The 27,930-nt window shown below is 44.0% G+C and overlaps 1 protein-coding gene and 1 pseudogene across 2 annotated transcripts in view; one reads left to right on the forward strand and one right to left on the reverse strand.

The window, feature by feature from the left end:
- LOC142189718 (uncharacterized) overlaps window positions 1-27,930 on the forward strand; it is a 239,155-nt gene that overhangs the window by 140,460 nt on the left and 70,765 nt on the right. The window lies entirely within an intron of this gene.
- LOC142190538 (uncharacterized) overlaps window positions 2,263-27,930 on the reverse strand; it is an 80,485-nt pseudogene continuing 54,817 nt past the window's right edge.

Below are 27,930 nucleotides of genomic sequence, written 5' to 3' on the forward strand. Positions count from 1 at the left end.
ATACAAACACCTGAGCCTGCAGGACATAGTCACCCAAAGTCCAGGTAAATATGTGGCTTACATTGGGAACAGATTATCGATACGCAGTATTCTTGATGGGAGACCAGGGGTGGTTTTCTATACTGGATACAAATAAAACACTGCCGTCTAATATCAGTACCCAGGAAAAAACAGCCATACAATCCCTGAGAAATAACAAAGACATCATCATTAAACCAGCGGACAAAGGTGGTGCCATAGTCATGATGAACACATCAGACTACATACAGGAAGCACACAGACAGCTGACTGACACACACTACTACTCCAAATTGGATTCAGACCCCACAGTGGAATACTCTAAAAAACTGAAAAAGGTTATCTCTGGCCTATCTGATGGAGCCAAAGGCCTAAGCGACCTCATACCAATAAGTCCAAGGACGGGGACCTTTTATATGCTTCCAAAACTGCACAAATCTGGGAACCCAGGGAGACTGATCATTTCATGTGCTGGGACTGTCACTGAACAGATTTCTGGATGGGTGGAGGGCTTCCTCAAATCCTTAGTGAATGATACAGCCAGCTATCTTCAAGACACCACAGACCTATTAAATAAACTATCCACTATAGGTCCCCTTCCAGATGGAACCATCCTGGCCACCATGGATGTAGAATCTTTGAAATCCAACATCCCACACCAGGATGGTGTAAAGGCCTGCCAGTTTTTCATGGAAAAGCGAGGTATGAACGCTGAATCAGTGGTGAAACTCACAAAATTCATCCTCACCCACAATTACTTTTCTTTTGGTGACTGCATCTATTTACAGAAGACTGGCACCGCAATGGGGAGTAAAATGGCACCACAGTACGCGAATCTCTTCATGGCCAAGCTTGAGAGTGACTTCCTCTCCACCTGCACCATTAGGCCTCGGGCCTACTATCGCTTCATTGATGATATCCTAATCATTTGGACTGGGTCTGAGGAACAGCTGAAAACCTTCCATGAACAATTCAACCAATTCCATCCCACCATCAATCTGATGCTCAATTACTCCTTCTCTGAAATAAACTTCCTGGACACAGTCATCAAGATACAGGACAACAAAATTGAGACATCGCTGTATCGGAAACCGATTGACCGACCAACCTACCTAAGATGGGATAGCTTTCATGCTAAACACATAAAGAACTCCATTGTCTACAGCCAGGCTATCAGATACCATCGCATATGTTCAAAGCCTGCAGATAGAGTTGAACATCTTGGAGGCCTCAAAAACACATTCTTGATTCAGGGTTACCATCCAAGAACAATTGAAAACCAAATCACCAGGGCCACGAGAATCCCAAGATCAGAGTTATTAAAATACAATACCAAACAGGAAAACAATCGGGTGCCCCTGGTCGACACATATAACCCACACCTGGAGACACTGAGAGGAATCACACGCAAATTACATCCACTACTACAAAAAGACCACTGTCTAAAATCCATATTTCCAGATCCCCCTCTCCTGTGCTACAGACAGCCACCAAACCTCAGGAATATGGTTGTTAGAAGCTCACTGTCACCTCCAACTAACACAGTAACATTTCCATGTGGACAGAAAAGGTGCAAAACCTGCCTTCACATACTGACCACTGACAGGATAGAGATACCAAACTCTAACAGGGAATATCAAATCCAAGGTACGTTCACCTGTAACACACCTAATGTAGTGTATTTAATAATGTGCACCAAATGTCCCACTGAAAATCTGTATGTTGGAAGGCCGGAGAGCAGCTTAGAATTCAAATCGCCATACAATTAGAGAACGAAGACTGGACCTTCCCCTATCAAAACATTTCTGCAATGAGCATCATAATATGACCGATCACATGAAAATTTTGGTTTTAAGAGGGAATTTTAAATCAAGGAAAGAGCGATTTATGAGTATAAACTTATGACCCTGCTTCAAACACTGGAGAAGTGGTTAAATCTGTCACATGGGTTTATGGCATCCTACAGAAATCACTGACCTGAGACCCTGAGAACTGATAAGAACCTGGAATTGTTTACATTGTTTCTACCAATTACTAATAACCCTCTACCCCCCTTCCTCCTAGAATTCTATCCCTATGTGTCCTTTTGTACATAAATATGCAGCCTTCAGAAATGGTTTTAAATTTACTTGAGAAAGGAGCCGAGAGTTCCGAAACATTGTAATCTGTCGTCATTATTAGTTAGCCATTAAAAAGGTATCAACTACTGAAGACTATCAAGTTTTTGGTTTTTTTTATATTTCCTACCCACTGGCTAACACAGTACAAGAACGAACATTTTCCTTATACTAGATTTTGTCTAGAACTATGTGATGTCTTTGACGTTAAACAAGATGAGATCTCTCGCTAAAGCATTTACCTAATCCTTAACGTGAAAATGTCTTCTCACCCGTGTGAATTCTCTGATGTAGAACAAGAGATTGCTTGAATGTAAAACATTTCCCACATTCTGAACAAGAAAATGGCATCTCCCCTGTGTGAGTTCTCTGATGTTCCAAAACATATGCTTTCCGACTGAAACATTTGCCACATTCTGAACAGGAATATGGCTTCTCTCCTGTGTGAATTATTTGATGGTGGACAAGTTCTGATTGCTGGCTAAAACATTTGCCACATTCTGAACATGAAAATGGCTTCACCCCTGTGTGAGTTCTTTGATGTCTAACAAGTGCAGATTTTTGGTTAAAACCTTTGCCACATTCTGAACAGGAAAATGACTTCTCCCCTGTGTGACTTCTCTGATGTTCCAAAACATATGCTTTCCGACTGAAACATTTGCCACATTCTGAACAGGAATATGGCTTCTCTCCTGTGTGAATTATTTGATGTTGGACAAGTTCTGATTGCTGGCTAAAACATTTGTCACATTCTGAACATTAAAATGGCTTCACCCCTGTGTGAGTTCTTTGATGTCTACCAAGTGCACTTTTTTGGTTAAAACCTTTGCCACATTCTGAACAGGAAAATGGCTTCTCCCCTGTGTGACTTCTCTGATGTTGTAAGAAATGTGATTTATGAATAAAACATTTCCCACATTCTGTACATGAAAATATTTTCTCCCCTGTGTGGATTCTCTGATGTGTAGCAAGGTCTGATTTCTGGTAAAAATCTTTGCCACATTCTGAACACGAATATGGCTTCTCTCCTGTGTGAGTTCTCTGATGTCTGACAAGATCTGATTTATAGCTAAAACATTTTCCACATTCTGTACATGAAAGTAGCTTCTCCTCGGTGTAAACTCTTTGATGTTCTCTCATTCTATGAATTTTCTTTATCTTAACGGTCTGTGATAGATCAGAAGATTGGACGTGTACAATAGGATCAGATGACAGATCTTTGCTGTGAAGGTCTGAGGGTATATCTGGGGTAATGACATGTTCTTCATATGGATCTTGTGTGATACCACGACCCTCTGCTTTATAATCTGTAGATATCAGATGTCCCTCTGAGCTCCTGGTACAGTCATCTGTCAAGAATGAAACTCATTTTATTAGGTTTCAATACCCATAACATTTACATTTGATAACATTTCATTATTTATTTAATAAATTCTTAATTGAATAAGTATTGAGTTGAAGACAAACAAACAATAACAACAAAGCGCTGCGATCGCGGGGTTCAGTACCATAACAACGGAACAAAATCAAATGTGGAACAAAGAGAAGGGTACAGGGCAAGAGAGGACAAGAGTGAGGTCAAGAATGGAGGGGGAAAAGAGAAGAAAAACCAAAAAAGAAGGGGAACCAAAGCGAGAGTTGAATGTGTGAACGTGTGAGCACTCAGTTATCCTTATGAGATCTCTATAGACTTGTGAGCCCTGGAAAAGAATCCAGGGAGTCCAGGCCGCAATGAAAGACTAGCGGATATTCCTGAGGGAAGCGGTAAGGTCCTCCATGAATTGGAGGAATGGTGGAATGTTCTATTTTGTGTATCCATTGTAAAAACGATAAAAGGGAGACTGACTTTCATAGAACGGAGATACAAGCTCTGGCCACATTAGTGAAGAATGGTAGGCGAGTAGAGAACGATCAGAGAGTTGGAGTAGATACAAGGCCAACATTCGGGAAAGGTCGATCTGGAACACACTAGAGATCACCTAATGGACCCCAACCAGGAAGTCTCTCACCCTGGTGTAGTCCCAAGAGATGTGTAGAAGTGTCCCCTCCTTGGAGCCACAATGACAGCATCTCAGGAAGGCTGTTGGATAGATTTTGTGGAGTTTAGATGGCACATGGTACCATCTGGTCTATAGTTTGTATCCAGCCTCTTGATACTTGCTGGCAATTTTGATAACATTTCTATATAAGTGTTGTAAGCCAATGGCTGGTTAGGTAATGGAGGGGGTGTACATCTCACCCCAGGCTACTAAGGTGGGTGAGATGGACAGTGTCCATACAAATTACAAGTGATGTGGCAAAATTCAATTATTAACTAAGGCTGTCCATAAACATACAATGTCGAATTGGCTGTCTGACCTCAGCCAAGGATGTATGTGTTATCTAAAGAGAAAGGGGACTAAGTCTCTTCTTCCTCTCTCATTTCCTTACCGTATATTACCGAATGTGCGGACCCGCTGTCCCACCTATCGGAGGGGTCCTGGAATAGGAGGCTGCTGATCAGGGACAAGCAGACTCTGATAAGAGGCACCAGAGGAAACAGGAAGAGGGATAGTCGGGGACAAGTGGCACATAAACAAAGTCATAGACAAGCCAATGGGTCAGTGTGCGCAGCTAGGGTTCAGTACACTAGGACAGGCCAAGATAATACATGGCTAGGCTGCAGCACAGAATCAGAATCACAGAAGCATGGTCAATAAACAGGCAGAGGTCAATAAATGATAATACGCACTCATTATAGTACAAAACCCTTGCAGAATCAGAAGCAGCAGATGCAATGTTCTTGGGCATGGTTCAGAGAGATGAGCAGAGGCCATGAGGGATTGGCTCGGGAGTGCACACAGTTGAGTTTATTCTGCCTCATGGACTAGGTGCAACACAGAAGGGAACACCCTGCAGCAAGGAGTTTCAGAAACCATATACTGTGAACTGGGGGCAATCGGTCACTTCGTTTGTTAGGAGGCGCAGACTGTTACCCCATAAATATTTGCTTTATGATATATATTACATGATGATAATGCATTTTTCCCTATTGCTGAGACATTTAGTGGCTTCCTCAAAAGGCTTTAGAAGCCGACGCTTCCTTCATTAGCCTCCAATTGCATAATTCAAAATAACAGTGAGTGAGTAGTTAAATATTCGATATTCGATATTTGTTTCGAGTAGCCCCTCAATATTCGACTACTCGAATCGAATATCGAATCCTAATATACTCCATGGGGGAAAAATGCTCGTTTCAGGGGTAGGCAACATTCGAGCAAATTGAACTTACCAAGTCCACGAATGAGGGTCGGGCTGTATTCTGCGCGCAGCATCCCCACGTCGTCATCCGGCAATGAATTCACTCTGCTAGGCATCGGGCCATTTTCTTAATGGCCATTTTCTTGTAGCGCGGGCATGCGCAGTCGGCTCTGCCCAGGCCCGATGCCTAGCAGAGTGAGTTCAGAGCCGGAAGACGCCGCGGGGACGCTGTGCGGAGAAAACTTCTAAAGGTAGGAGAAGAACCAGCGTTAATTGGCCGACTGTATAGCATTCGGCCAATCAATGCTGGTTCTGCATCAAATTTTTCCATTCGAATAGCGAGTGGTACTCGATCGAGTACGAGTATTTCGAATACCATAGTATTCCATCGAATACCTACTCGCTCATCTCTACTTATTACATTGCTGAGGCAAACATTTTAGTTCACCTGAGACAAATTGCAAAGATGTTGGCAAATCTGAAAGTTTTGCAAAATTTGGGTGGAAACCAGTTTGTTACAAATCAGTTCACTCATCTTTAGTGGTGACTCCTCACCTGGGCGGTTCCTTGTATGAGTGTCCTCCTCATATTCATCATCACCTCTCACATAGGGATCTTCTGTCATGGTTGCGGCATTAATATTATTCAGCAGCTGTAAAATACATATTATAGAAGTCAGCAGATACTTGTAGATGTGGTGGAAAATGTTTAAGATGAGGAGAAAAGATTATTAGTCAGTATGACGACCACAATGACCAGACAGCAGGAGTCTCCTAGAAACTGGACATAGATATTAGATAACACCTCAAGGACAACCTCAAGAACCTCATGCACATGTATACTTGGCATGACTTTAAACGTGCTTCAGGTTTTTTATAACGACTTATTTATATAACACCATTGATTACATGGTGCTGTACATTATTATATTATTCCTATGGTGCTGTACATTATTATATTATTCCTATGGTGCTGTACATTATTATATTAATTCCATGGTGCTGTACATTATTATATTAATCCCATGGTTCTGTATATTATTATATTAATCCCATGGTGCTGTACATTATTATATTAATCCCATGGTGCTGTACATTATTATATTAATCCCATGGTGCTGTACATTATTATATTAATCCCATGGTGCTGTACATTATTATATTAATTCCATGGTGCTGGACATTATTATATTAATCCCATGGTGCTGTACATTATTATACTAATCCCATGGTGCTGTACATTATTATATTAATCCCATGGTGCTGTACATTATTATACTAATCCCATGGTGCTGTACATTATTATATTAATTCCATAGTGCTGTACATTATTATATTAATTCCATGGTGCTGTACATTATTATACTAATCCCATGGTGCTGTACATTATTATATTAATCCTATGGAGCTGTACATTATTATATTAATTGCTTGGTGCTTTATAGTTGGGGGTTACATACAATACACAGAATATACAGGTAGATATAATACTAACAATGACTGACTGGCACAGTGGGGTAGAGGGCCCTGCCCACGAGGGCTTACAGTCTATGAGGGAAGAGGGAAAGAGATAGAAGGAGAGGGGGAGACAGTACAGATGGCGGTGCGGTGATAGTGTTATTGGAGGTTGTAGGCCTTCCTGAATAGGGGAGTCTTCAGGGCCTTCTTGAAGCCTGTGATTGTGGGGGTCAGTCTTATGTGTCTTGGTAAGGAGTTCCAGAGTATGGGGGATGCACAGGAGACGGTTGTGTGAGGAGCGGATGAGAGCAGAGCGGAGTAGGAGGTCGTTGGAGGATCTGAGGTTACATGTGGGCAGGTAGTGGGAGATTAGGTCGGAGATATATGGAGGGGCCAGGTTGTGGATGGCTTTTTATGTCAGCATTAGCATTTTGAATTCTATTCGATGGGCAACGCGTTGCCAGTGGAGGGATAGATAGAAGCATCTGATGAAGAACTGGGGAAGAGGTGTATTAAACAAGCAGCGCAGTTTAAGGTGGATTGGAAAGAGGCAAGAGTATTCGCTGGGAGTCCATGGAGAAGGGTGTTACAGTAATCTAAGTGGGAGATTATGAGGGCCTGGACTAGTATCTTTGTAGTTTCAGGAGTGAGGAAAGTGGACATATTGCTCAAGCAGTTTAGAGGCGTATGGGAGCAGTGAGATGCAGCCATAGATTGTCTCAGTGGAGATCGGATTCTATCAGATACATCCGGGGTTGTTTGTCTCAGGGGAAATAAAGGATCAGATTGATAGAAATCCAACCTGATGGTTCCTTATTCCAACCAGAAGTCTCCATAGCCAGAAGATTGTGAGAAGATCCAGACAACATGTAATGTCTATGGTCAGCTTTATGCTCCATCTCCACCTCTCATTACACAAGTATAAACATCTAATACTGCTGGAGAACCCAAGACTGACCACAAGGACTACACAGCCCGTCTACACATCATAGGGAATATCTCCATCTACCTGATCATCCTGTGGAAGAAGAGGACTGGGACATCTCTCCGGTGTTGTCCTCTTACTGGATCTACCTGTAGGAAACACAGACAGGGACTGAATTCATTCTGTACATACAAATAATGGAAGTCCATGTGTATATAGTCATGTCTATTACCTGCTGATGTGAGGGGCTGGTGGTCCTCCATCATCACCTCCTTGTACAGATCCTTGTGTCCTTCTAAATACTCCCACTCCTCCATGGAGAAATAGATAGCGACATCCTGACACCTTATAGGAACCTGACAACACAATGATACAGTCATCACCCCGACCCCTCCAGGTACTGTATAATGTCCCAGCATTCCCAGCAGTGTCACCTCTCCAGTCAGCAGCTCCAGCATCTTGTTGGTGAGTTCTAGGATCTTCTGTCCATTGATCTGTTTCAAAGGGTGAGGTGGAGGCCCCGGAAATGGGCTCAGGGTTCCTCTCCATCCATCAAATACAAGGGTTTGACAGCGCCCACTAGAGAGCTTCTTCACTACTGTGTAATCCTGGTTATGGGGAGACACATTAATAAATCTCACTACATACATGTCCAGAGTCCATCACCTCTCCAGTCCTATCATCTGTTATTACTATAGATAAGAATGATGTAATGATGACATCATCAGAATCTCTCACCTCTCCAGTAAGCTGGTAGATGATCTCTAGGGTGAGATTTAATGGACTTTCCGCCATCTTTTTCTTGTTTCTTTCCATCCTTTGTGGAACTTGGACCTGATTGGAGAGAAGATGAGACAATGTAATAAATACATAAAATCCCAGGTGTACAGAATTAGCAAATTTCCCCATGGTGGGATTATTAAAGGATTATCTTATCTTATCTTACATATTAGATGGCGGCTCAATGACACCGCCCATGTATATAACCATCTAATACTGCTGGATACAACAAGACTGACCACAAGGACTTCACAGCCCGTCTACACATCATAGGGAATATCTCCATCTACCTGATCATCCTGTGGAAGAAGAGGACTGGGACATCTCTCCGGTGTTGTCCTCTTACTGGATCTACCTGTAGGAAACACAGACAGGGAATGAATTCATTCTGTACATACAAATAATGGAAGTCCATGTGTATATAGTCATGTCTATTACCTGCTGATGTGAGGGGCTGGTGGTCCTCCATCATCACCTCCTTGTACAGATCCTTGTGTCCTTCTAAATACTCCCACTCCTCCATGGAGAAATAGACAGCGACATCCTGACACCTTATAGGAACCTGACAACACAATGATACAGTCATCACCCCGACCCCTCCAGTTACTGTATAATGTCCCAGCATTCCCAGCAGTGTCACCTCTCCAGTCAGCAGCTCCAGCATCTTGTTGGTGAGTTCTAGGATCTTCTGTCCATTGATCTGTTTCAAAGGGTGAGGTGGAGGCCCCGGAAATGGGCTCAGGGTTCCTCTCCATCCATCAAATACAAGGGTCTGACAGCGCCCACTAGAGGGCTTCTTCACTACTGTGTAATCCTGGTTATGGGGAGACACATTAATAAATCTCACTACATACATGTCCAGAGTCCATCACCTCTCCAGTCCTATCATCTGTTATTACTATAGATAAGAATGATGTCATGATGACATCATCAGAATCTCTCACCTCTCCAGTAAGCTGGTAGATGATCTCTAGGGTGAGATTTAATAGACTTTCCGCCATCTTGTTCCTGTCTCTTTCCATCCTTGATGGGACAATCAGGAATATTCTCTTCTATAGAAGATACTGAGAGGATTCTATATTGTAGGAACCTGAATGGAGAGAAGATGAGACAATGTAATAATTACAGAATTACTGGAGATATTATGGAGTAATCTCCTGTTTGGTACAGAGAGGAACATGAGGTGAAGACTTGTCCAGGAAGATGTTCCATGTTGTTTATGTGACCACTACATTCGATCAGTGACTGCAGTAGAGCTTCCACCATGTGACCACTGTAGATACAGGCAGTATTGGTTGTACCATGGGAGTGTTATTGTTGGTCCCACTCGGCAGACCTGGGAGATACAGTAATGGATCACTCGATCACGTGTTTACACATTCAGAGCTTTGTATCATAAATTATTAGCTGGAAAACCTCTTTAACGTTACAAACGAGCCCAGAGGAGTCCCATATAGACGGTCATTATACCATCCCCCTATAGGTGTACTGAGATCTATTCCCATGGACGATCTAAAGAACTGATCTCTCAGTTACTAAGCACAGGTGTGAACAGCGCTTTAGGCTGGACTCTTTCATATTGTTTGGAAATATTTTTAATATGACGGCCAGATGACTTTAACCATACCTCCCAACCGTCCCGATTTCCACGGGACAGTCACGATTCCGGTGACATGTCCCACAGTCCCGGTTGGAGGGAGGAATGTCCCAATTTCAACTCAGATCTGCGTCCAGTATAATGTGGAGGTGGAACGTGAAACTGGGGGAAGATGAAGGAGAGGACAGCATGACACTGGGGGCAGAGATGGAGAGGACATGAATCTGGGGGCAGAGATGTGGGGACATGAATCTGGGGCAGAGATGGGGGGACATGAATCTGGGGGCAGAGATGGAGGGGACATGAATCTGGGGGCAGAGATGTGGGGACATGAATCTGGGGGCAGAGATGGGGGGACATGAATCTGGGGCAGAGATGGAGAGGACATGAATCTGGGGGCAGAGATGTGGGGACATGAATCTGGGGGCAGAGATGGGGGGACATGAATCTGGGGGCAGAGATGGAGAGGACATGAATCTGGGGGCAGAGATGGAGAGGACATGAATCTGGGGGCAGAGATGGAGGGGACATGAATCTGGTGGCAAAGATGGAGAGGACATGAATCTGGGGGCAGAGATGGGGGACATGAATCTGGGGGCAGAGATGGAGGGGACATGAATCTGGGGGCAGAGATGTGGGGACATGAATCTGGGGGCAGAGATGGGGGGACATGAATCTGGGGGCAGAGATGGAGGGACATGAATCTGGGGGCAGAGATGGAGGGAAATGAATCTGGGGGAAGATATGGGGGGGACATGAATCTGGGGGCAGAGATGGGGGACATGAATCTGGGGGCAGAGATGGGGGACATGAATCTGGGGGCAGAGATGGGGGGACATGAATCTGGGGGCAGACATGGAGGGACATGAATCTGGGGGCAGACATGGGGGGACATGAATCTGGGGGCAGAGATGTGGGGACATGAATCTGGGGCAGACATGGGGGGACATGAATCTGGGGGCAGAGATGGAGGGACATGAATCTGGGGGAAGACATGAGGGGACATGAATCTGGGGGCAGAGATGTGGGGACATAAACCTGGGGGCAGAGATGGAGGGGACATGAATCTGGGGGCAGAGATGGAGGGACATGAATCTGGGGGCAGACATGGGGGACATGAATCTGGGGGCAGAGATGGGGGACATGAATCTGGGGGCAGAGATGGAGGGGGGACATGAATCTGGGGGCAGAGATGGAGGGGGACATGAATCTGGGGGCAGAGATGGAGGGGGGTCATGAATCTGGGGGCAGAGATGGGGGGACATGAATCTGGGGGCAGAGATGGGGGGACATGAATCTGGGGGCAGAGATGGAGGGACATGAATCTGGGGGCAGAGATGGAGGGACATGAATCTGGGGGCAGACATGGGGGGACATGAATCTGGGGGAAGAGATGGGGGGACATGAATCTGGGGGCAGAGATGGGGGAAATAAATCTGGGGCAAAGATGGGGGACATGAATCTGGGGGCAGAAATGGGGGGACATGAATCTGGGGGCAGAGATGGAGGGGACATGAATCTGGGGGCAGAGATGGAGGGACATGAATCTGGGGGCAGAGATGGAGGGACATGAATCTGGGGGCAGAGATGGGGGGACATGAATCTGGGGGCAGAGATGGGGGAAATAAATCTGGGGCAAAGATGGGGGACATGAATCTGGGGGCAGAAATGGGGGGACATGAATCTGGGGGCAGAGATGGAGGGGACATGAATCTGGGGGCAGAGATGGAGGGACATGAATCTGGGGGCAGAGATGGAGAGGACATGAATCTGGGGGCAGACATGGGGGGACGTGAATCTGGGGGCAGACATGGGGGGACATGAATCTGGGGGCAGAGATGGGGACATGAATCAGGGGGCAGAGATGAAGGGGACATGAATCTTGGGGCAGAGATGGGGGGACATGAATCTGGGGGCAGAGATGGGGGGACATGAATCTGGGGGCAGAGATGGGGGGACATGAATCTGGGGGCAGACATGGGGGGACATGAATCTGGGGGCAGAGATGGGGGACATGAATCTGGGGGCAGAGATGGAGGGGGGACATGAATCTGGGGGCAGAGATGGGAGGGACATGAATCTGGGGGCAGAGATGGAGGGACATGAATCTGGGGGCAGAGATGGAGGGACATGAATCTGGGGGCAGACATGGGGGGACATGAATCTGGGGGCAGAGATGTGAGGACATGAATCTGGGGGCAGAGATGGGGGGACATGAATCTGGGGGCAGAGATGGGGGAAATGAATCTGGGAGAAAAGATGGGGGACATGAATCTGGGGGCAGAGATGGGGGACATGAATCTGGGGGCAGAGATGGAGGGACAGGAATCTGGGGGCGGACATGGGGAGACATGAATCTGGGGGCAGAGATGTGGGGACATGAATCTGAGGGCAGAGATGGGGGGACATGAATCTGGGGGCAGAGATGGGGGGACATGAATCTGGGGACAGAGATGGGGGGACATGAATCTGGGGGCAGAGATGGAGGGACATGAATCTGGGGGCAGAGATGGAGAGGACGTGAATCTGGGGGCAGAGATGGAGGGACATGAATCTGGGGGCAGAGATGGAGGGACATGAATCTGGGGGCAGACATGGGGGGACATGAATCTGGGGGCAGAGATGGAGGGGATATGAAACTGGGGGCAGAGATGGAGGGACATGAATCTGGGCGCAGACATAAGGGGACATGAATCTGGGGGCAGAGGTGGGGGACATGAATCTGGGGGCAGAGATGGAGGGGACATGAAACTGGGGGCAGAGATGGAGGGACATGAATCTGGGCGCAGACATAAGGGGACATGAATCTGGGGGCAGAGATGGGGGACATGAATCTGGGGGCAGAGATGGAGGGACATGAATCTGGGTGCAGACATGGGGGGACATGAATCTGGGGGCAGAGATGGAGAGACATGAATCTGGGGGCAGAGATGGGGGACATGAATCTGGGGGCAGAGATGGAGAGGACATGAATCTGGGCACAGAGATGGGGGACATGAATCTGGGGGCAGAGATGGAGAGGACATGAATCTGGGGGCAGAGATGGAGGGACATGAATCTGGGGGCAGAGATGGAGGGACATGAATCTGGGGGCAGAGATGGAGAGGACATGAATCTGGGGGCAGAGATGGAGGGACATGAATCTGGGGCAGAGATGTGGGGACATGAATCTGGGGACAGAGATGGAGGGGGACATGAAACTGGGGGCAGATGAAGGGTGTATATGAAACTGGGGGAGAGATGGAGGGGGGACATATAATTTACGGGTGACTGTAGGAGGATTATACTGTGTGCGGGCACATGAAAAATTAATGACAATGGGCGGAGTCAACACAAAAGTGGGCGGGGCTAAATTTGCCGCAGCGCACAATGTGCGCCGCACATTTTGTCCCTCTTTCGGTTATTCAAAAGTTGGGAGGTATGCTTTAACCCCTTCCTGCACAGCAGCGCACTATGACATCACAACGAGTATATATATATATATATATATATATATATATATATATATATATATATAACACAGGGCTGTTACAGTACAGCGCCCTCATGCCGCAGGCCCCGGGGAATGACTTCTGGGTCACTGCTCTATTACATAACGGGGGCAACCGGCCCGAATCAGAAAGTAGTCTGTGGGCTTAACCCCTCACATGCTGTCATCAATTACAATCACACATCTGGGTCATTACGGTGCAGGTTCATTCCCCATCAGCCCCTTTGATTTTCCCATGATGAGATCCCGGGGTCTGTGGGGCTGTCATGGCCGATCACCGCACCCCTGGCTGCCTTTCCAGATTGCACCTATACACGTTACTATAACGTTGTATGTTCACTATTCAAGTTTGGTAGGAGAAAAAAACCTCCCATTGAGGGGACATACTAAAAAGAATGAAGAAAAAGAATAAAGAAAAAGAATGAACATTATTACCAATGGGGAAAGATGTAGAATAAAGATTTAGTGAGCTTTCTAGGTTTAAAAGAACTGGAATGAACAGGATATATCTGTAGTGCATAGTGGAATGAACATATATTCCATAGAAACATATGTATAACACTTTTCCTGTACTAGATACACCAGGAATGAACAGAATATATCTGTAGTGTACAGTGGAATGAACATATATTCCATAGAAACAGATGTATAACACTTTTCCTGTGCTAGATACACCAGGAATGAACAGGATATATCTATAGACTATAGTGGAATGAACATGTAATCCATTTAAACAGATGTATAATACTTTTCCTGTGCTAGATACACCAGGAATGAACAGGATATATCTGTAGTGTATAATGGAATGAACAGGATATATCTGTAGTGTGTAATGGGATGAACTGGAAATATCTGTAGTCTATACTCACTCTATGTACAAATAAGAGCAGAATGTTACAAAGTTTAAAATGTCCCACTACCGTCTCAAGAGTAAAGCTGCTGCATTTTAGCTACAAGGGTCAAATGAATGGTCAAATCCCTCACATACAATTGTCCACTGCTCCACAAAAACTTGTTAGTCACCAAACAGTTGTGGATGTTTATATTGATTTTTATCCAAACCCCTACAACCTTCTAAAAGTCTCACTGATGCCAAACCATACACACACCAATATAAGTCCCTTTCTATTTAAATTAAATGTTTCGTCTATTTCCAAGTTACAGCTTTCAAAACTAAGAATGTCTTTCAAATTTCCAAAAAAAACCATACAAATACAAAACATACAAATCTTGAAAAAAAAAAAGAAAAGAACATACTTTAATGTCTAAGGCTATCCTTTCCCCATACATTGTTATTACCTTCAACACTGCTATGATTATAGACTCCTTTCCCACAGAGATGTTGCAGGCCACCATCTTTACAATTCACAAACCATGGAACCTGCTGTAGTTACAAACTACCACTCCATTTCACTTCTAAATGCAGCTTTACAAATTTATGCAAAAATAACCTAGCATTCTTCCAAAACTAATAAAACATAACTTAAATCAGTTTTATTGTAAGTCGATAAGTGCCAGATAGCACTTGCCAGCAATCCCTTGTAGTGGGTGCAGCGGAATTGAACACCTCGCCTTCTCCTATTGCTGGATATTGAAAAGGTGCTTGATAGAATAGATTATTGAGGAGAGAGGCATGTAGTGTCTCAGATAATGAATCATATACTAAGTCAACACATCACTTTGATGTCTTAGATGCTGCTTCTAATTCAGGGACTAGAAGTGATAACCCTGCCTCATCAGATAATGCTATGCAAAATTTTATTGATTATCAAATTATTGGAAGACAAGTTAAGTTCATCCAATAGATGAGGTGATGCAACTAGTCAGACTCTCCTTCATCCATAAGAGACCATAGCTTATAGCAAAGGGATGTATAGGCTTTCCTAAAACATGGGACCTGTGGATACGTAGCTCCTACCACCAAAGGTAGATGCTCAGATGACCTCTCCTCATTAAATCCATCTGCTCAGTTGTAAGTTTTCAGTTTCGTGTAAATGCATGTAGTATATGTTGGCTACCTGCAAACATGAATTTGGACTGATAATTAGTTTCAACTTTCCTATGTTCTTACTGAGAACATTTAGGGCAGATGTAGTAAGTTGGCATATTCTTGTCCGTTATTTGAAGACAATGTAAGTGTAACCAATTTCTGCAGCAGCAGCAAAATACCATTTCATCTAAGGAGGTATAGTTGCCAGTTTTCAGTCAGACATTTAGACCAGGTGCTGTGAGCATCCATAAGACTGGTCAGGTAATCCATTAACGGTCTTTCAGAAAGTTCTGCATTATGGTCAATTTTTTTTAATGACCTATACATTTTACCAAATCTGACAGTTTCATGTTTCAAGGATTTGTGTGAACAGTTGCATAACTTGTGTTGAGCTACATTGATACCTATCCACACTCTAGCATGTTCGCTATTTACATTAGTGTATTCCTTTCCAGAAATGATAGAATATACATTTAAAATTGTGTGAACCCCACAGTCATAGGTATTGCTTTGTTGCACAGCATCCTCACACAATATTGTACTCCATTCATTTACGTTACATGGTAAACTAGCCAACTGGTAACATGCAACTGCAATTAATAGAAGAAAAGAAACATTTTTTTGTGCTCTTTCAGAGTTTTTGCAAGAATCAAGAATGACAATTTCCTTTGTTTTAAATATAACCACACCTAAGCACCAGTGCTCACCAGTTCCATATACATCCGTGTTAAATGGAATAATCAAAATATCCTTATTAAGCGCATGATTGTTTGCCAAGAATGGGTAGAATAGATGACTCCACCCTCTCACAACACTTTGATAAATGTATACTGGACATAGTAAGATTTTTTCTGTATAGTTCCATTTGCATATGAGGTTCATAATGGCTTCCTCTATAACTTCTCCACAAAGCCATGCATGTGGTTCCAGGGTTTTTTTTAAGTCATCTTTAAGGTCTTCAAAAATATTAAGGTCTTGCTTTTTAGGTTTTACATTCCATGGTTCACAAGTTTCAATATTCACAGTCTTTATTTTTGGTGTTGAATGCTTTGGGAACACAGTACATTCCAGGATATCTGTACAAAGTGAATCATTCACATGTTCATTTGTACTTCCTTCCTCACACTTGATTTGAGAAATAGTGGTGTGGTATGAATCTGGAGCTGGTAAAATATTATAATCATAATCATCAAGCCTTGGCTTCTTTCTTCCCGATTTTCGGCTTCTGCCTCGTTTTTTCTTTAAAAGCAAACTCAGCAAAGTTAGTAGCCGGCGGCGGTCACATCAACCGTAATAACAATAAGTCCACAGAAGTCACAATCCAATGATAGCTTTGGCTCTTTGGTCCTGTAACTAAATCCTGGCTCTCTGCAGAGCTGTGCACAGGCCGGCTAACACATACTAACTGCCAGCTACAACTATATACTAAGACTGTTACACCTATATCTGTGGGTGGGAAGGGCTGAGTCACAGATCCTTCCCCCCTCACCTATACCAAGGAGAGCAGACTCCCTGTCTACTATGGACAATGCACCATCCAACATCTTCTTGGAGACACTGATCAGATTATCTCCACCCATTGTCCTCACTAGTTAGAGGTATTTGCATACAATGTGCTAACACACTAGACCCCAATCAGCCAACTACACATTGATGTATACAACAGGTTAGAGAATACATTCCACATGAAATATATATTACACATTGCCTATAGTATAGACTCTAACCATCCCGTGACAACCCCTCCCCCCCTCAAAACATGTGCATGACACAATTGGCCTACACAGGTAAATTGGGGAATGCACATCAGTCTCTATAGCTCATATGTCCTCCTGCCGGGATAACCCATCTGCGTTCTGGTGTTGGTTCCCTCGGCGGTACTGAATGGTAAAGTTGTAGGGTTGAAGGGCTGGCATCTGGCAGAAAATCCGGTCGATCCATGTTGGCGTCTCTCTGAGCTTGGCTTCGGGTCACTGCTCCCACAAAGTGGCACTGTAGATTTCCAACATCGTTGCCTAACAGAACATCGGCCGGCAGCCCGCTCATCACACCAATTGTGCATCGTTTTGGTCCATAACCATAGTCGAGTTCCACGGTAGCTTTAGGAATACGTTTCCGAGTACCTCCTGCCAACTCGATAGAAAGGCCAGGGCCCTCCTCTAGGGCCTCGGGTCGAACTACTCGGGGGTCCGTTACCGTTAGGAAAGCTCCCGAGTCCCGGAATCCAACAACTGTTCGGCCATCCAGTAGGACCTCCTGCAAGTGCTTCCACTGAAGGTTTGCGGGATGTGTGGCGGAAGGCTGAATCCCATAGACCCCTGGAGGTGGAACAGATGGGTCGTTCATGGAGTCATCTGGAAATGGGGCCAAACTTTCTGTCCTAGGGGTGGTTCCCAGGTAGTGAATAGGCCGGGATGCCACGGTGGCCCGTGCCCCCATGTTAACAGGGCAACTAGCTTGCAAATGTCCAGGCCGCCCGCACCCAAAACATCTGCGCTCTAGCATTCTTCCAGTAGGTCGTTGTCTAGGGACAGGGTTGTTCATAGCTGGAGGCCGATGGGCTGGGGCAGGGGTAGAGGGGGAATTGTAATCCTAAGGCCGGGCACGAAAGGTGGGTGGCTGGCTGAAGGGTGTCTGGCGGACTGTGGTAGTTTTCCGCTCCTCTGCAAACAACCTCTTCCACTGCGGCTTGATGGTCAGGCCCTCATCTGCAAGGGAAGCAGCTTGCTCAACTGTGGCTGGGTTCCGTTCCAGCACCCACTCACGAATCTCAGCGGGGCACTGGGAAAAGAACTGTTCCTTAAGTATGACTTGGAGGATCTTATCGACTGTGACAGCCTCCTCTCCTTCTAGCCAGCGCTTGCATGCTTGCTTCAACTTGTGGGCGAACATGTGGAAGGAGCTTCCCCCATTGTAAGACAAAGAGCGGAACTGAACTCAGTAGGTCTCTGGAGTGACTGCATAATACTTCTGCACCGCTCTTTTAATGGCCTCATAGTCCCGCTGATCACTAGGGTCCATGGCTCTGAGAGCTTCCGCAGCCCCATCTCGTAGGTGCCCCACCAGATACCGGACCCAATCCTTCTCTGGGACTTCCATCAGGTGGCACTGGTGTTCGAAGTCCTGAAAATATCCATCAACATCCCCAGCCGCTTCATCAAAGGTCTTGAAGTGTTTATGAGAGACATATGGTGGTTCTCTCACTGTTGGGCTGGGGGTCGGCGTTTGATTATAATTCCGCGTAGTTATCTCAGCCATTCGCATTTCATGCGCCATTCTTTCCTTTTCATGCGCCATTCTCTGTTCCTCCTTCTCCGTTTCCTGAGCCCTCTGTAATGCTCTACTCCTTTGCTCTGCAGTTGCTTCTAGCCCCAGCACTGCCAATTCCTCCTCATACAAAACAACCCATCTGCTCTTTTGGGTCTGTACCTGCCACTCCCGTATCTCTACTGTCTCCTGGGGGCAGCCCTCCTCATGGTCGCTTTGCAGGGTCATCTCCTCCAGTGCCTCGATCAGTTGATCTTTCGTTCTTCCCTGGTAACTCAGGCTTAGTTCCCGGGCCCTTAATTGTAGACTTGCCATAGTCCAGTTCCTGTATTCTGAGGTTGTGGCTCCATTAATCGCTGGGCTGCTGTAGTCCATCTCGCTGTCCGCTGTTGATCCCACCGCTGCCAACCAGTTGTCACGGAGCAAAGGTATACGTCTTCCTCCGGATGGTCTTTTGAATCAACACGGACGCAAGAGGTCGGGAGACAACAGCAATTTATTGTAATCCACAAAGTTAGTAGCCGGCGGCGGTCACATCAACCGTAATAACAATAAGTCCACAGAAGTCACAATCCAATGATAGCTTTGGCTCCTTGGTCCTTTAACTAAATCCTGGCTCTCTGCAGAGCTGTGCACAGGCCGGCTAACACATACTAACTGCCAGCTACAACTATATACTAAGACTGTTACATCCTATATCTGTGGGGGGAAGGGCTGAGTCACAGATCCTTCCCCCCTCACCTATACCAAGGAGAGCAGACTCCCTGTCTACTATGGACAATGCACCATCCAACATCTTCTTGGAGACACTGATCAGATTATCTCCACCCATTGTCCTCACTGGTCCTCACTAGTTAGAGGTATTTGCATACAATGTGCTAACACACTAGACCCCAATCAGCCAACTACACATTGATGTATACAACAGGTTAGAGAATACATTCCACATGAAATATATATTACACATTGCCTATAGTATAGACTCTAACCATCCCGTGACAGTTTACTTTAAAGCCCACATTTTGAACCTGTTTTAAATCACGTGGTAAAGCTACAGGCATATGTTGCTTGTCAGATTGTGACATATTTGTTATCAAACGACCGTAAGTCTTTTTGAAATCCTTTGATTTCAAAATATCTTCTTTGGCAGAAGTCAGCACTTTTTTCATTGTAGGTATAAAAGGTCACTCTGAAAACTTCTGATTACCATGGGCTGAGGGCCGATGCAGTTTTTCATCACCAAGATAGTGAATAACATACAGCCTGTTGATCTCTGGTGATTCCCTTAGATAATATACATGTCTCTTGAAACCAGACAACGTTTCTTTACTCACTCCATCAGGGTTTTTAAGGTAGTAGTATTGTTTAATAATAGTAGGCAAGTGTTTAATCTGGGATGTCACATTAGAACCTTTGCAAACCCATCTATACTGGTCATACTTGAAATCCATTTGATGTGCCCTTTCCTGTGATTGTGAGCAGTATACATATACTTCTCCTCCTTTAGGCAATAAGATAAGATAAGATAAGATATTCCTTTAATAGTCCCACAATGGGGAAATTTCAGTGATACAGTTTCATAGATGGTACAGTAGTATATAACAAGAGAGAAACACATAGAAGCTCATGGCAGATAGAGAAATCCTAGGAATCATAGCAACTAAAAAAGAAAGAAACACAGACATACTGCAGGATCATTTAGTTCTCTGTGCAGATTGATGTTAATAATAATTATAATAATAATAATAATACAGCCGACTTGGTTGTAGGACACGAGGAGGGGGGTCACAGCATGTGGATATAACAAGCAGAAATTTTGCAGAGGTGGGGGACATATGCAGCTATCATGATAACATGTGGCAGTTCCTTTGGTAGGTGGTGAGATCTCCTGCTCACAGCTGATAGTTCGGTATCTTGCATCAGCACTATTGTCCTTTTAACCACAAAAAATGCCCCAAATGTCCTTCATCACAAGCCCTCCTCCTCCTCCTTACCACAGTGTTCTACTGCCCCAAGGAAGTCAGAGACCATCCAGGTATACATGGTGCTGCTCTCTTGCCAAGCTTCCATAACTCCTGGGGTAGGTGGGTGATGGTAGGTTCCCAGGTTGTAACAGTGTCCCACGTGTCCACAGTAATAGAAAGAAATACCAGTCAGCTGTAGCATCTTCACACATCAGCAATTGACGCCAGAAATCATCTCCTTGAACGAAGAAGTCCGCATTTCCATGTAGGTTTCTCTTCCATGCCGCATGTTGAGCCATGCTGTCCTAGCTGGGGGGATGGTAACAGGCACATGTGGAAACCAGCTGAACCAGGTCTTGAGTCCATGCTTTACAATGGAAACAAAAGGAACAAAAAACTCCACAGGGTCTTCCATTCGATTTATAGTTGCTAAATTCATAGTGCTACATTGCTTGGTTACCGGATTCTTGAAGATATAGAGAAAAAGAGTGAAAAACGAAAGAAAAAGTTTGCTCCCAGCTTGGAGCACTGCATCAAGGCAGCCAGCCTCTCAGGGGGCGGCGCCAAAAAAAAAAACAAAAAAAAAACAAAAAAAACACTTTTGATTCATTTAATGCTGTCTTGTTAAGAATATTAAATACTGTATCAAATGCTAATTGCTCATTCACCCCAGTCATATATGTAGTTAGTTTAGTGGCCATTTTCTAAGTTCAGGTAATCCACAGAGAGCAGTGTACTCTGCCAGCTCCTCCTCACTTCTGCCTCTGCAAGGTCCCTCACATGACTAAACCCTGCTACATTCTTATGCAGGTCACATGATGCTGGGGCACACAGAGGTCAGGCTTTAAAGAATTGGATCTTAAATTCAGAATATGTGAAAACTGGTATTATTGAAACTGTCAGCATTTAGGTAAATATTTAGACAGTAAATATTCAAAAAACAATAATGCATCTCAAAATAATATCCATGTTTACTGAGGAAAATAGTTATCCCAGTCTGGAGAAGCAACTTTCATTCTAATATAATGTAGTATAAAGGAAAAGTGATCTTTTATTCACACATTGTGGAAATCTGTTTAGCTATAGTATATGTCTTATAATAGTAATAATTGCATGCAACAAAAACTAGTATAAGGGTGCATTCACACTGAGTAAACGCTAGCTTATTTTGTAGAGTAAAATTACACTTGTAAATTTAGCTATCCCATTGACTTCAATGATATTTTTTTACAAGTGTAAAAATACGCCTGTAAAAAATACGCCTGTAAAAATACGCCTGTAAAATGTCATTGAAGTCAATGGGATAGCAAAATTTACAAGTGTAATTTTACTCTACAAAATAAGCTAGCGTTTACTCAGTGTGAATGCACCCTAATACATGTAACTATTGTCATTGCAAAATGGGAAAACTACATGTGAAACCACTCACAGATACGTAGAAGTTGGCAGTCACATTTACATGTAAATTCAGGATCCGTATTTGCACATGCAGCAGTAATATTGAATTACTAACAATTATCGATATTCCTTGTTCATTCATTTTTATAGACTTAAAGTGAATGTGCCAAAGGAGCAGCATAGAAAACTGGAATGTGCCATGAAATAAGAAAGCAGACAATTTTTAAAACACAAGAACTGTAAATATGGGAAACCAATTGATATCAAAATACAGTTAAGGCAGGGTTCACACTAGTGTTGGTGTCTGAAAGCTAGTGTGCGATGCTAATGCCCCCGCAATATTTTGAACTAGCTGTGTCCGTTACATTTTGCATTATTTTAAATGGAAAATCATGTGCGTTCTTTACTGTCTGTGGGTGTCCTTAAGTGTCCGTTCGCAAAGATGTCTGATTTTTCAAGCGGACAGCTAAATCCTACATGTAGTTTTCCCCGAAAACTTGTGAGGACATTAGTATCGGACACTAGCTGTCAGACTTCGACGCTAGTGTGAACGCCCCTTAACATACCAAAACTAACTTTCCTCATCCAGTGTCATGTTTAGTAGGAATGTCTCTTAATTCCAATAAATAAACATACAACACAATAGATACTCCAAATCTAACAATAACATATAAATGATTACTCATCTACTACTGTAAAATTGAAAATATATGTAGTTTACCATAAATAGCACCTCCAGTCTAAGTTTCCACTTGTTATATAGACGGTAATGATCATGATGATTATTTGTGGCTGTCTATAGTGAGACAGCTGCCTTTCTCCAAAATGTTCCTGAAGTGAGAACATAACCTAAAGGAGAACTCAGGGCTGGGGATTTTTTTTACATAGGCTGTCCAACCTCTGCCAATGACTGGCTGAGCAGACCTGCTGTGTCACATGCCAGGTCCCGTCTCAGATCAGGAAATGGATGTAGACCGGAGCAGCGAAAAGTAACCGGAGCCGGGGCGGTGAATGGATGTGATTGTTTTCACCCGGTGTCTATCCGGCCATATTGGGGAAAAAAAAGCCCAGCCCAGAGTCCCCTTTTAATTCTATTCATTCCAGATGCATCAAAAACAGACAAAATAATAGGCATCTCTTTCTTTGGAATGTGTTTTAATTCCACTATAGACTACAGATATATCCTGTTCATTCCTGGTCTATCTAGCACAGTGAATGTATTACCCATCTGTTTCTATGGAATATATGTTCATTCCACTATACACTACAGATATATCCTGTTCATTCCTGGTGTATCTAGCACAGGAAAAGTGTTATACATCTGTTTCTATGGAATATATGTTCATTCCACTGTACACTACAGATATATTCCGTTCATTCCTGGTGTATCTAGCACAGGAAAAGTGTTATACATCTGTTTCTATGGAATATATGTTCATTCCACTGTACTCTACAGATATATCCTGTTCATTCCATTATACACTACAGATATATCCTGTTCATTCCTGGTGTATCTAGCACAGGAAAAGTGTTATACATCTGTTTCTATGGAATATATGTTCATTCCACTATAGACTACAGATATATCCTGTTCATTCTTGGTGTATCTAGCACAGGAAAAGTGTTATACATCTGTTTCTATGGAATATATGTTCATTCCACTGTACACTACAGATATATTCCGTTCATTCCTGGTGTATCTAGTACAGGAAAAGTGTTATACATCTGTTTCTATGGAATATATGTTCATTCCACTATAGACTACAGATATATTCCGTTCATTCCTGGTCTATCTAGCACAGTGAATGTATTACCCATCTGTTTCTATGGAATATATGTTCATTCCACTGTACTCTACAGATATATCCTGTTCATTCCTGGTGTATCTAGCACAGGAAAAGTGTTATACATCTGTTTCTATGGAATATATGTTCATTCCACTATAGACTACAGATATATCCTGTTCATTCTTGGTGTATCTAGCACAGGAAAAGTGTTATACATCTGTTTCTATGGAATATATGTTCATTCCACTGTACACTACAGATATATCCTGTTCATTCCAGTTCTTTTAAACCTAGAAAGCTCACTAAATCTTTATTCTACATCTTTCCCCATTGGAAATAATGTTCATTCTTTTTCTTTATTCTTTTTCTTCATTCTTTTTAGTATGTCCCCCCATTGAGAATACTGGAGAGAACGTCCACCATCATTAGGGGCTCAATAACAGCTGATGACATCACCGAGTAGTGAAGACGGCAGCTCTGTAAGGGTTAATAATCCGTGTATAGTCACGTACCTCAGTGTGTACAGTGTCTGAGTGCTGCCCCTTGTTACAAGGCCTCTGATGATGTCACAGGTAGGGGAGGAGTCAGAGAGTCACATGATCAGGTGCAGCATTAGGTTTCTTCTCAATAGCTCCTAGTGGGCGAAAGGACCTGACGATGATGTCACATTTATGTCATCGGTCACATGTGTGCGCTCCGCACTGTATATATATATCAGACATTTTTTGAGAGAAGTCCTCAGTAGTTGATACCTTTTTTAATGGCTAACTTAAAAAGTTTTTTGATGACATATTTCGAGCTTTCAAGACTCTATAGAGGTCTCTTCATTAGGATGGTATAACACAATTTCTGAAGGTAGGCATATATATACACAGTATATATATATATATATATATATATATATACATATACACCTCTGTTCCATATACTATATATACTACACTGTACACTATATATACACACGCTGTACTGTACACTAATATATATATATATATATATATATATATATATATATGCTAGCCTCTGCCTGCGACTTCGACTGTGGGTTGTTGCTGTCGATGATTTGCCTGCTCCAGCATTTCGGCAGCTGTTAAGCTGTCCTGCTGCTGAACTTGTTTCTTGCACTGAGCCTGGGATTGTTTCGGCATCTCAGCAGCTCACTGGGACACCATATTAATGAGCATGTTGTTGGCGTTGATGATCTGCATGCTCCGGCGTTTCAGCAGCTCTCAAGCTGGCCTGCCGCCGGACTTGGTTCTTGCTCTGTGCCTGGGATTGTTCCGGCATCTCAGCACCTCGCTGGAACATCATATAATGATCATGTTGTTGGCGTTGATGATCTGCATGATCTGGCGTTTCGGCAGCTGTCAAGCTGGCCTGCTGCTGAACTCGTTCCTGGCGCTGTGCCCGTGATTGTTTCGGCATCTCAGCACCTCGCTGGGACACCATATTAATGAGCATGTTGTTGATGTCGATAATCCCCCTCAGCTGTGCTTGAGGAGAACTCTGTGACTTCTGGCCCCTTCATAGCTCTCGTTGTTTGCGACAAATTAGATTCTCTTTTTCCAGGCATGTTAAAAATTGGCAAACTGCCAATTTGGATTAAAGGTGTTTGCCCATGTTTGTCAGGCACTGGAGCAGATCAGATAATATGCAAATGTATCTCCACACTGAGAGTTAGCGTGTGTTTACACAGAGAGATAACAGCCCTGGCTGAGATAAGGCTGCTGCCAAGAGCAGTGTAATATAGTATGTGACCATAAATTCATAACTGTCGTGAAGCCATGTTATTTACCGGCATGAAAAGTAGCCTATATTTTAATCGAGGTTACACTCTATCTATGTGCCGAATTTCATTCAAATCCGTTCAGCCGTTTTTGTGTGATTGAGGAACAAACATCCAAACTTTCACATTTAAGTAGGATAAATGGGATATATACACTCACCGGCCACTTTATTAGGTACACCTGTCCAACTGCTCGTTAACACTTAATTTCTAATCAGCCAATCACATGGCGGCAACTCAGTGCATTTAGGCATGTAGACATGGTCAAGACAATCTCCTGCAGTTCAAACCGAGCATCAGTATGGGGAAGAAAGGTGATTTGAGTGCCTTTGAACGTGGAATGGTTGTTGGTGCCAGAAGGGCTGGTCTGAGTATTTCAGAAACTGCTGATCTACTGGGATTTTCACGCACAACCATCTCTAGGGTTTACAGAGAATGGTCCGAAAAAGAAAAAACATCCAGTGAGCGGCAGTTCTGTGGGCGGAAATGCGTTGTTGATGCCAGAGGTCAGAGGAGAATGGCCAGACTGGTTCGAGCTGATAGAAAGGCAACAGTGACTCAAATAGCCACCCGTTACAACCAAGGTAGCCAGAAGAGCATCTCTGAACGCCGCACAGTACGTCCAACTTTGAGGCTACAGATGGGCTACAGCAGCAGAAGACCACACCGGGTGCCACTCCTTTCAGCTAAGAACAGGAAACTGAGGCTACAATTTGCACAAGCTCATCGAAATTGGACAATTGAAGATTGGAAAAATGTTGCCTGGTCTGATGAGTCTCGATTTCTGCTGCGACATTCGGATGGTAGGGTCAGAATTTGGCGTCAACAACATGAAAGTATGGATCCATCCTGCCTTGTATCGGTAACGGTTCAGGCTGGTGGTGGTGGTGTCATGGTGTGGGGAATATTTTCTTGGCACTCTTTGGGCCCCTTGGTACCAATTGAGCATTGTTGCAACGCCAAAGCCTACCTGAGTATTGTTGCTGACCATGTCCATCCCTTTATGACCACAATGTACCCAACATCTGATGGCTACTTTCAGCAGGATAATGCAATGCCATGTCATAAAGCTGGAATCATCTCAGACTGGTTTCTTGAACATGACAATGAGTTCACTGTACTCCAATGGCCTCCACAGTCACCAGATCTCAATCCAATAGAGGAGCATCTTTGGGATGTGGTGGAACGGGAGATTCGCATCATGGATGTGCAGCCGACAAATCTGCGGCAACTGTGTGATGCCATCATGTCAATATGGACCAAAATCTCTGAGGAATGCTTCCAGCACCTTGTTGTATCTATGCCACGAAAAATTGAGGCAGTTCTGAAGGCAAAAGGGGGTTCAACCCGTTACTAGCATGGTGTACCTAATAAAGTGGCCGGTGAGTGTATATACACTGTTTACAATATGTATACTGTACCCTATGAAATATTATCCTCTATTATTCAGTTCTGCCATCTGTATTACATTTGACCTTATAAACCCATTTCCATCCTCTGGCTCTTCTTCCTGCTGTTCGGGTCCATGTTCTAAGACATACAAGGATTTTATATTAGTTTCTGCCGCCTTTATCTATTTACTGGCTTCTTCTTCTGAGAGTCGAGATATATCCTTCCATGACGTGGTTGCCATACACTAGTTGTGCTTGCCTTATACGAGAGACGTCCAGGTTGCTTACCTCTTCTTGGTTCTGTATCTGTTCATTTCGAGTACTCGGGTTGGCCTTGGTTTCAGCTACTTGTCCATTAGATGTTTCTGTGGTCACATCGCTGTAGGTTTTCTCATCAGTGATGTCATTATATCATCGTTTAGATCCTCAATGAAGGTTTCGCTGTTACTAATTACAATTCTATCTGTTTTCAGTTAGGGTTCGTTCAGACGGGGCAAGAGGGGGCGGATTTTGGCGCTGAATCCACGTCAGAATCCGCCCCCTCACAATAGAGGTCTATGTAGACCGCTAGCTTCCTTCCGCACACGGAGAAAAGAAGCGAGCTGCCCTTTCTTCAGGCGGATTCCGTGGCTGATTCTGCCGCAGAGTCCGCCTCGTGGCAGCACCCTCCGGACTAGGCGCATTCATTTGGGCGTACTCCGGAGCGGGAAGCCGCGACTTTCG

Source organism: Leptodactylus fuscus, chromosome 1 (assembly GCF_031893055.1).
Source record: "Leptodactylus fuscus isolate aLepFus1 chromosome 1, aLepFus1.hap2, whole genome shotgun sequence".
NCBI lineage: Eukaryota > Metazoa > Chordata > Amphibia > Anura > Leptodactylidae > Leptodactylus > Leptodactylus fuscus.